Below are 11082 nucleotides of genomic sequence, written 5' to 3'. Positions count from 1 at the left end.
TTGATTAAACAGACTGGAGACTATCAGCCTTCTTTAAAAGCTTGGACACGCCTTAAACTTATGAGTAAGGAAAATAACAATTTGGGGTGATACCGGAATCCTCACTGCTAATGTGAGACGAAATTTTGAGCGGGTAAAGGATGCCACTGAGGTGACCTGCCTACTTTGCAGAATGCCTGGGAGCCTCGATCTGCCCTACCCCATTAAAAAAAAATAAATTAGGCCGGGTGCGGTGGCTCACGCCTATAATCCCAGCACTTTGGGAGGCTGAGGCAAGTAGATCACGAGGTCAAGAGATCGAGACCATCCTGGTCAACATGGTGAAACCCTGTCTCTACTAAAAATACAAAAATTAACTGGGCATGGTGGTGGCACGCCTGCAGTCCCAGCTACTTGGGAGGCCAAGGCAGAAGAATTGCTTGAACCCAGAAGGCGGAGGTTGCAGTGAGCCGAGATCGTGCCACTGCACTCCAGCCTGGGTAACAAGAGCAAAACTTCGTCTCCAAAATAAATAAATAAATAAATAAATAAAAATTAAAAAAAAAAAAGCTTGGACAGAATTACAGCAGGGCTTGGTGAGCCTTAATCCTTGGACCTATCTTAAACATAATCTCAATGTTTCTTTTATCATTATAGGAATAATGCTATTATTTTCCGTTTTCAGTTCGTAGTCTGTAGGATGGTGTGGACCAACAACTGGCAATTGAAAGCTGTCCAGCCTGGAATTGCCTTCATTTAATTAATGTAAAAACTAAAAGGGGAAGATGCTGGTGACTCCAAGAATGTGGGGTGTGACCAACTCAAAACACCCATGGAGGCTTTATGAGTAAACAGCAAACTGTCCTCATGAAAGCAGAATGTCAGCAAACTGACAAACTGTGTCTGCTGCCAGGAGTGTTGAGGGCAGGTCCTGTGCTCCTGGAGGTTATCTACCTGAATATCTAGAACCTACTGAACAAGGGAAGCGGTCCCTGTGATAAATCAAGTAGCTGACCGACATCACCCCCTCCTCGCTATTCACGTTACTTAATAAATAAGAAGGCCTGTAAAAGCTCAGGGCCTTTGTTTACTAGAAGCAAAGAGCCCCCTGATCCGTTCTTTCACACAGAACCTTTTCTCTTGGTCTTCAGTTCTGCATTCGACCGACTTGTTCTGAGCCAGTCCTGGCTGTTCATCTATCCTGTTTTTGCCTTAATACTTGTTTTTTCTTGTTCGCTTTTTTTTTGAGAGGTGTCTCACTCTGTTGCCTAGGCTGGAGTACAGTGGTGTGATCTCAGCTCACTGCAACCTCTGCCTCCCGGGTTCAAGCGATTCTCCTACCTCAGCCACACTAGTAACTGGGACTACAGGCATGCGCCACCACGCCCAGCTAATTTTTTGTATTTTTAGTAGAGACCGGGTTTCTTCATGCTAGCTAGGATGGCCTCGATCTCGTGACCTCTTGATCCACCCACCTCAGCCTCCCAAACTGTTGGGATTACAGGCATGAGCCACTGGGCACAGCCTTGCCTTAGTACTTATATTATCCAGGTTCCATGTAGTTGTTCATCTTGGTGGTGATATGAAGATCCCTTGGTTGTCCCCAAAGATGCTGAGGAAGGAGACCAAGGCATCTAGGATCACCTCCCCCTTGACCTCCACACTGCATTTCAATAGAAGAAAAGGCTGGGCGACTGGTGCCTCCTAAATCACCTTCCTATAAGATAGGCTTGGTATGGGGGAATCTCTCTGGAAGACACTGTTTTTAAACAAGATTAAACCCCCACCCTACTCCTCCATCCGGAGACCAGAACCCTTTCACATGTAATTCCTAAAACTGTAAACCCAAGACCCTTTCATATGTAACTTCTAAAACTGCAAACCCAAGACCCTTTCACTTGTAATTTCTAAGGCTGTAAACCTAAGATTCTTTCTCTGGGACCATCTAGAGTGTAAGCCTATATAAAGGCAGAGCTTCTCTATGTTAGGGGATCTTGGCCGTTTATACAAAACATAAAGCCTCACTCCTGGGCTGTAACAATAAACACTTCTTCCTTCCCGGTTCGGTGTTCAAGAGGTCTGTTTTTTGCGGCCACTCCTGCTTCAGTGCAACTAAGTCCAGCCTTACCAACGTGGACTTCGGGCAGTCTGGTCCTTAGGAATAGTATGAGTGAGGACAGGACTAGTATTTTGGTGCCAACAGAAGCAGCACATTATTTCTGTCTTCCCAATTCTTGAGAGTTTGCCAGTTTATCAGTCCCATACCTTGTCACTTCTGCTGTTAAATCCAGCCCTGAACTAATAATTTTGGACTCCACATCTCACCTATTTTTCTCCCTGCACTGTCTGCAGTGGTCTTCAATATTGGCTCATATATTTTGTATTAGGAAGTATCTACCCCCATTCTTTTTTTTTTTTTTTTTTTTTAATGGAGTCTCACTCTGCAACCCAAGCTGGAGTGCAGTGGCATGATCTTGGCTCACTGCAACCTCCACCTCCAGGGTTAAAGCAATTCTTCTGCCTCAGCCTCCTATCTGGGACTACAGGTGCCCGCCACCATGCCCGGCTAAATTTTTTGTATTTTTAGTAGTAACGAGGTTTCACCATGTTGGCCAGGTTGGTCTCGAACTCCTAACCCTGTGATCTGCCCACCTCGGCCTCACACAGTTCTGGGATTACAGGCGTGAGCCACCACACCCAGCCATATCTACCCATTCTTAACAGTCCCTAATTGAAGAGGAAAATTAAATAATAATAACAGTAGTCTGTAATTTTTGCACAATAAAGTTTGCTGTGTTCAATGTAAAACCTAACCCCCAGCTCTGCTTGAAATTAACTAACTCCCTGTAAAACCCACCTTATCTATTTTCCCCACTTACTCAGCAAAGTTCCAAGACACCTCAAGACTCCTGTTTTACTTGCAGACCAGTTGCAAGGTCATAGGGTAGATAACACCGAAAGAATATGCAATGCATTTCTAAAAATGCTATTTTCTAATGTAACGTACATCACAAGACATGTCACAAATTAATAACTGTTCTTTGTTCTGGCTTCTGTAACCCTGTTAGCTGCTACTAAGGAGGGAGACCCAGGCATTTAGAATTCCCTCCCCTTCTGTCATCCACTGTGCATCTCAATAAAAAAGAAAGCAGGCCACCTAGCCCCTCCTAAATCTCCTTCCTAAAAACAAGCTAAGCCCTAAAAAAAGTCTCCAAAAAGCACTATAAAAAAAAGCACTATTTTTACTTAAAACAAAATCAAACCAGAAACCTTTTCACATGTAAGTCCTAAAACTGTAAACTGGAACCCTTTCATATGTAATTCCTAAAATTGTAAACTAAAACCTTTCCACATGTGAGTCCTAAAACTGTAAACCAAAACCCTTTCATATGTAATTCCTAAAACTGTAAACAAAGACCTTTTCACATGTGAGTCCTAAAACTGTAAACCAGAACCCTTTCATATGTAATTCCTAAAACTGTAAACTAAAACACTTTCATATGTCATTCCTAAAACTATAAACAAAGACCTTTTCACATGTGAGTCCTAAAACTGTAAACCAGAACCCTTTCATATGTAATTCCTAAAACTGTAAACAGGAACCTTTTCACATGTAAGTCCTAAAACTATAAACTTAAAATTCTTCAACATGAAACATCTAAAGTATAAGCCTGGCCGGGCGCGGTGGCTCAAGCCTGTAATCCCAGCACTTTGGGAGGCCGAGGCGGGTGGATCACGAGGTCAAGAGATTGAGACCATCCTGGTCAACATGGTGAAAACCCATCTCTACTAAAAATACAAAAAATTAGCTGGGCATGGTGGCGCGTGCCTGTAATCCCAGCTACTCAGGAGGCTGAGGCAGGAGAATTGCCTGAACCCAGGAGACGGAGGTTGCGGTGAGCCAAGATCGCGCCATTGCACTCTAACCTGGGTAACAACAGTGAGACTCTGTCTCCCCAAAAAAAATTAATTAATTAATTAATTTAATTAAATAAATAAAGTATAAGCCTATATAAAGGCTGAACCTCCCTTTGTTGGGGGAGCTTGGCTGTTAGGCACATATGCTACCAAGCTACCAGCTGCAAATAAATTCCTTCCTCCGGTATTTGGTGTCCGAGAAATCCTTTCCCGTGGCTGCTCCTGCTACATTTTTGGTGCATGGGCCAGGATGCAAGTCTAAGATAGCAAACAGTGCAAAAGTCTCTTAGGTAGTTTGCCTAGACCTGTGGAGCATCCCTGCAGGGGGACTCCTGCTCGCTAAGGTAACGCATCCTAAGAGCGCTCCCGGGCAGGTATTTGCCCAGTAGAAAAGCCTTGCCAGAGCAGAGCAAGGAGACCCTGCAATGCAGAGCCACCCAGTGACTGAACACCAAGGAGGAATGAACATTTAAGGAAGTCTAGACATTGAATTTGGTAAGATTAAACCCAGAAAAGTAGCCTACCCCATTTTAAGTGAAAGCATGGCCTAATCACCCACAAGTGCCAGATCGGCACGTTAAAAGGTAGCTCTACGTAATCTTGAAAGCTTTTGCTTATAGTTTTAAGTTAGAGAGAGAGCAATCGAATGTGTGTGTGTGTGTGTGTGTGTAAATGTCTGTCTGTGTCGTTGAACGATTTGTAAGAGAAAATTAAACCCAAGAAAGTAGCCCACCCCATTTTAGGTGGAAGCGTGGCCTAATCACCCACGGGTGCCAGATTGGCACGTTAGAAAGTAGCTCTCTCTATAACCTTAAAAGCTTTTGCTTATGGTTTTAAATTAAAGGAAAAGCAATCAAATGTCTGTATTTGTAAGAGAAGATTAAACCTGGAAAACTAGCCCACCCCATTTTAAGTGGAAGCATGGCCTGATCATCCACAGGTGCCAGATCGGCATGTTAAAAAGTAGCTCTCTGTAACCTTGGAAGCTTTTGCTTATGGTTTTAAATTAGAATAAGAGGAATTAAATGTGTGTCTGTGTGTATAAATGTGTTCAACTGGAGTCATCAGTCATAAAAGGTAACAGGCCCATTAAAAAGGGCCTCATGCATCCAGCAATTTGTAAAATTTAAAGACAGCCACAAAAAGCTTAAGTAAAAATGCCTCTAGGCAATTGTAAAAGGATTGAAGTAAATGTAAATCAGAAAGTGCTCCGAGCTGCATCTTGCTAGGCGGGAACAAGAACTGCCGTGTAAGTGAATTAGCATTCTCCTAGCTGTAAGAATTGTTTCTTTAAAGTGTTAATATGGGTCACTCTCATAGCAAGCCCACTCCTTTAAAAACCATGCTGAAGCCGGGCGCGGTGGCTCAAGCCTGTAATCCCAGCACTTTGGGAGGCCGAGGCGGGTGGATCACGAGGTCAAGAGATCAAGACCATCCTGGTCAACATGGTGAAACCCCGTCTCTACTAAAAATACAAAAAATTAGCCGGGCATGGTGGCGCATGCCTCTAGTCCCAGCTGCTCAGGAGGCTGAGGCAGGAGAATTGCCTGAACCCAGGAGGCGGAGGTTGCGGTGAGCCGAGATCGCGCCATTGCACTCCAGCCTGGGTAACAAGAGCGAAACTCTGTCTCAAAAAAAATAAATAAAAATAAATAAATAAATAAAAAATAAAAACCATGCTGAAAATTTTCAAAAAAAGATTTAGCAAAAATTATAAAGTAACTATAACACCAAAAAAATTAAGGGTTTTATGTAAGGAAAATTAGCCAGCACTTAAGGTAAGTTAGCCCCCAGAGAGAACCCTAGACAAGTCCCTCGTTTCCAAAGTAAGGCATGAGGTTATATACGGCGAGCTAAAACACCTCAATCAATTTCCATACATAGACTCGTGGTTGCAGTTAGTGTTAAACCCTCCGAAGTGGCTAAAAGAGCAAGTAGCAACTGTTTTAGTAGCCAAAAGACAGACTGCTAAAAACCACCATCCCCCTCGCCGCCAAAAAACACAGAATCTCAAGGTGTAGGCAGATTCAGTGGCAAAGACAACTCCCAAAGTTTTAGTAGACCCAGCGGCAGAAGAGTTTTTGTCGATAATGCCTCCTCCTCATCCTCCTCAAGGACTCCCTGCCCCTGGGACGGAGGCTTCAGCATCCCCACCAGAGCTGCACACCCCTAAAATCCTCCAGAGCAGACAAAAGAGAATGTGGAAAAACTCTGCCCATTGCTGCTCACTTGCAAGACAGAACTCCCCCTCTAGCAGCTGGTCTGCGACCCAAGGCCGGGGTGCAGATGCCTTTAAGAGAGCAGAGGTACACGGGAGTGGACGAGGACGGACACATGGTAGAAAAGCGTGTTTTCACGTACCTGGCGTTCACCTCAGCTAATCTTATCAATTAAAAACAACCCGTCTTATACCGAAAAACCCCAACCTCTCATTAATCTACTGCAAACTATTATTCAGACTTATAACCCCATTTGCGCTGATTGCCATCAGGTGCAAATGCATCTTTTTTAATACAGACAAAAGGCAGAAAATACTCCAAGCCACTTCTAATTGGCTGGAGAAGCATGTTCCTGCAGATTACCAGAACCCCCAAAAGTATAAAAAGAGGGGGGTTCCTGAAAACGCCCCCAGTCTGCCCGCCCGGGCCTGCAATGCGATCAGTGTGCATTCTGTTAAGAAACAGGACGCTGGCCGGGCGCGGTGGCTCAAGCCTGTAATCCCAGCACTTTGGGAGGCCGAGGCGGGTGGATCATGAGGTCAAGAGATCAAGACCATCCTGGTCAACATGGTGAAACCCCGTCTCTACTAAAACTACAAAAAATTAGCTGGGCATGGTGGCGTGTGCCTGTAGTCCCAGCTACTCAGGAGGCTGAGGCAGGAGAATTGCCTGAACCCAGGAGGCGGAGGTTGTGGTGAGACGAGATTGCGCCATTGCACTCCAGCCTGGGTAACAATGTGATATTGTGCTGGCCTAGAGCCAGAACCGGAGCAAAACTATTTTATAAAATGCAAAACTGTTTTTAGATGAAAGTTGAAATGGCTGCCCCATTCTCCTTACAATAACTACTGTCCTTGGCCTCTGTAAATAGAACTGCTGTTTGTTCTTCAAAACTATGTAAAGCTGCTTACCTTTTCTTATCAGTAACCGCCAGAATTGCTAGCCTTTGCTTACCGGCAATTGCCAGACTAAGCAGCCCAAGCTAGTTCCATCCTGGCTCCTGTGACTTGTAATAAGTAACTAAGGTCTGTGATTTCCACCTTAACCAGATAATGTGTAAACAAATGTTTATCTTGACTTCTGTAAACCACTTAAGTAACAAACGGAATGACAAAAGTCCCCATCCCTTGGAATGTCCGGAGACCCCCACCCTCATCTCTGCCCAGGAGGTAATTTACAGAATCCACTAGCCCTCGGAATGTCTGAAGCCTTTTCATCCCCATCCCTGCCCCTCACCCCCACTCCCAAGGTGGTTTTTCGGGTATAAAAAATCGTGGCACCTCCTGTTGCCGCCGCAGGTTGGAGAGACGTGAGTCCTCTGTGGTCGCCGGCATAAATAAATGACCCTGCAATCTGGCATACTTTTCTCTTGTGGTAACTTTCTACGCTCCGGTCAAATACAACATTTGGAGTTCCCCAGCGAGAAATTGTTTTTTTTGTTATCACCAAACAAAAGCCATCTCAGAATCTCGCCCGGGCGGCCGCTCCCACCTTGGGGGCCTCTGGGGCGGCGCCCCCTGTTCTTTCGCAGGGCCCCGGAGAACCACCGTGGAGGATAAGCGACCTCTCGGCCGACATTCACCCGAAATTCCTCAGGGTCCTAAAAGAAAAAGCCTCTGGAGGTAAGTCTGGTCTGGGCCTGTGTCAGGGGACTGACGAGTCATTTCAACTCTGACCTGGCACATCGCTTGAGGCTTCTGGTAGCTGGTGCAGGGGGTACCAGCGTTCGCTTCTGGTGGCTGTCATAGTGGGTGGCAGCCTTCTGGTAGCTGGTACAGAGGGTACCAGCGTTCGTTTCTGGTAGCTGGTGCAGAGGGTACCAGCGTTCGCCCCTGGTAGCTGGCATAGTGGGTGGCAGTGTTCGGTTGTTTTCCGTAACCTCTGTGTGAGTGAGAGTGAGTGTGTATATATGTAGTCCCACGGCTAAAAGGCTACAGGGCTTGTGTGGGCCTTCACCCGCGGTTCCACTGGGGCGTCGTAGGGCATAACGGTGATTCACCTCAGAGCTGTCCTACTTGGACTTCCATCCTAAGGTGACCAGGCCCGGGGATTATACGGGTACACCTTAGCCAAGACGCCCCTGAAAATTCTTCCAAGAAAGTGGCCGGGCAGGCATCTGACTGGTCTCCCATCTGGGGGGCACCCACCCTTTGTCTGTCACTCTTGTATGTGGTCCTGTCTCGTCTGTAAATTTGTCAGTTTTATTAGAATCCTGCTAGCAGACATACACTGGTTAAAAAATTACTCTTTTCTCTTTCTTCATCTTCTTCTTCTATCACTGAGGCCTCACTCTTTCTTCCTTTGCCATGTGGCAGATAGTCTTAACTCTAGTTGTCTTTAATCTCTTCCTTGTTTTGGTCATTGTGGCCTGTAAATTCTCCCAGCCACCTCCACCGGGAAAAGAGTACTTTTGCCCATGCTGGGTCAGATTCCATGTCGGGGAGGCCGTTGTGCCCTCGACACCTGGGAGGTAGCTTCTTTGGAGCTTGTGTGGAACAAAACCCTAGATCAAAGTTTACAGGTGCCCTTTCTCAGGCTGGGATGGAAAATAGGTAACTGCTTATTCTGCCAGGAAAGTGTACAATGTTATGGGCAGTGCCCAACGGTGCATCATAGAAAGGCATATTGGCACTATCCTGGATGTTGGGAGGTAGGATGTCACCGCCCCAGTAAAAACTGACTGGCAGCACTTCTGCACACTCTACCGGGTGTGGCGGGTCCAAAACACACATCCGGTAGACCTCTTAGTCCACCTGTTTGTCATTTTCTGACCTTTCCGAAGCAACTGGCCATTAAAAATGTATAAGGGGGAGGATTATGCCCGGGCAGCGCTAAACCTCCATAGTGCTTATTCTCGCCAGTTGTGGTTTGAGGGGGAAAAAAGACCGCCGCCTTACCTTGGCCCCTACCCCCTGTTCCTCTGACTAGGACTAGGAATAAACCCTAAAATCCAGTTGTCTGGTCCTTACAGGACCTGGCTGCAGAGGCCCTGCTAAAACCTGCTTTAAAGAGGGCCAAATTTTAAATTTGAGGCTTTCCAAAATTGGCTTTACTACAGAAAGGGAGAGAGAAAGTAGATAGAGGAGAGAAGAGAGGAGAGAAAAGAGAAAGGGAGAGAGAAAGTAGATAGAGGAAAGAGAAAGAGAGGAGAGAAAGGAGACAGAAGAGAAAGAGAAAAAGTAGAAAGTAGACAGAGGAGAGAGAGAGAGAGAAGGGGACCAGAAGCCGCAGGGGCGGGAAAACTTGCCGCCAGCAAGTTCAGTTTTAAACTGACACTAACAGCGTCTTTTTTTCCCTTTCTCTGCCGGCAGTCAGCCCCGCCCAGCTTTGAGGCAGGCCACACTGCCTCAGGGTGCAGCATTTGCATCCAGAATCTGGCTTTAAGAAAAGCTTTTTAACTTTCTGTAACAAAAGTGACTTGTTAGCATAGTCGTTAAGGTGTGGGGCCTGCAACTGCAAGGTTGTTGGCTCAAATCCTCAGTGAGGCTAGTTTTAAATTAGGGAAATCAGTTTTAAATTAGTGAATTCTCTTGAGGAAAATTGGCATTAAAAAAAAAAACAAAAACCCACAAATGGGGTCGTCTAGCTCCCCGCCTTGTAACCCCCTCCAATGCATGACGGCCAACTTCAAGGTTGGATTCTCAGGCCAATATGGGGTGAAATTAACCCCTGGAAAACTCCGCTCTTTGTGTGAACTTGAATGGCTGTCTTTTGGAATTAGGTGGCCAGATACTGGGATCTATGACCCAAAAATTAGCCAGGCTGTATGGAAAATGGTTGCAGAAACTCCTGGATACCCTGAGCAGTTTCCATACATCGACCAATGGTTGGGTTTAGTCCAATGGCCTCCCCCATGGCTAAAGCACTGCATAAAACAGGCTAGACTTCAGGTCACATTAGCCAGCCCAAAAGAAAGTCCCTTCTGGGCCAACCATTCTCCCCACCCCAGTGGAGGATCAGGAATTACTTCCACCCTACTCAAGGCCCTCTAAACCAGCGCCTCAGCACCCCTGCACCCACCGGCAGTCCTCCCTTTCCAAGAGGCACCCCCAAGAGAAGACAATTGGGGTCGCCCATTCTTTGTTTACATCCCCTTCTTGTCAAGTAACTTATATAACTGGAAGGTGACAGAGATCAAAAAGAGGGCCAAAACACCAAGTGCGGGCACGAGCTTTAAGGGCAAGGGAAAGCTGCCAGGCTAAAACCCAAAATTGGCGGCACCCATGGCATGGCAAAGGGGATTTCTATGGCCTGCAAGCCGGCAAAAATGCATCCAGTGTGAGGGGCTGTGCAGGAGGGAAGTGCTGGGGAACTGCTAAGAGTTCCCGGGAGGGGGTAGTACTGGAGAACTGCTAAGACGGCAAGAGGGGGAGGGCTAGGTACCTGCCCAGATGGAAAGTTCCCTGGGAGCGGGTAGTGCTGGGAGGCCGGGGAATTTAAGGCGGTGACGTTGCGGAGGTTTTACAATGAAACTCAACATCCCCCCTTCTCTGAGAAGCACCAGGCTTTGACAGGACTCTTAAAATCTGTATTCCAGACGCATCGCCCCACTTGGGACAACTGCCAACAATTATTACTAATTCTGTTCACCACAGAAAAAAAAAGGGCAAAATTAGACAGGAAGCCCTGAAAGCCATCATAGGTCCAGGGCAAGGAAAAAGTTTTTTCCCTCTTCCTGACCCCAATGGGACCTCAACACCTTGGGAGGTCACCAGGCTCTGAACACTTTTCACCGGTATCTTATAGAAGGGGTTAGGGGAGTGGCCCACAAGCCCAGCAAACTCTCCGAGGTAGGAACCGTAACTCAGGGTCCACAGGAGTTGCTAGCTGCTTTCCTTGAGCACTTACTAGACGCCCATTACCCTGAGGCCCGGACAATCAGCGGGCCATCAATCTGGCTTTTGTTTCCCAGTCTGCCCCAGACATCAAAAGAAAATTGCAAAAAAAAAAAAAAAAAAAAAAAAAA

General features: G+C 46.3%; 1 long non-coding RNA gene and 1 other non-coding gene across 2 annotated transcripts in view; one reads left to right on the top strand and one right to left on the bottom strand.

Annotated features, from left to right (window-relative positions):
• The first annotated feature begins 47 nt into the window (after window positions 1-47).
• On the top strand, window positions 48-197 carry LOC116540059. The gene has a single exon (XR_004264286.1). It is a non-coding gene; the product is annotated as a U12 minor spliceosomal RNA (small nuclear RNA).
• Window positions 198-3255: 3058 nt separating this feature from the next.
• Window positions 3256-11082, bottom strand: part of LOC116539987 — a 17876-nt gene continuing 10049 nt past the window's right edge. Inside the window, exon 2 of the long non-coding RNA XR_004264253.1 lies at window positions 3256-3346. This is a non-coding gene — a long non-coding RNA (uncharacterized LOC116539987). The remainder of the gene's footprint in view (window positions 3347-11082) is intronic.

Source organism: Sapajus apella, unplaced genomic scaffold, assembly GCF_009761245.1.
Source record: "Sapajus apella isolate SASKATOON/1434 unplaced genomic scaffold, GSC_monkey_1.0 scaffold135, whole genome shotgun sequence".
Taxonomy (NCBI): Eukaryota; Metazoa; Chordata; class Mammalia; order Primates; family Cebidae; genus Sapajus; species Sapajus apella.
Note: the sequence above shows the minus strand (reverse complement) of the source record. Positions and strands in the feature narration are given on the sequence as shown.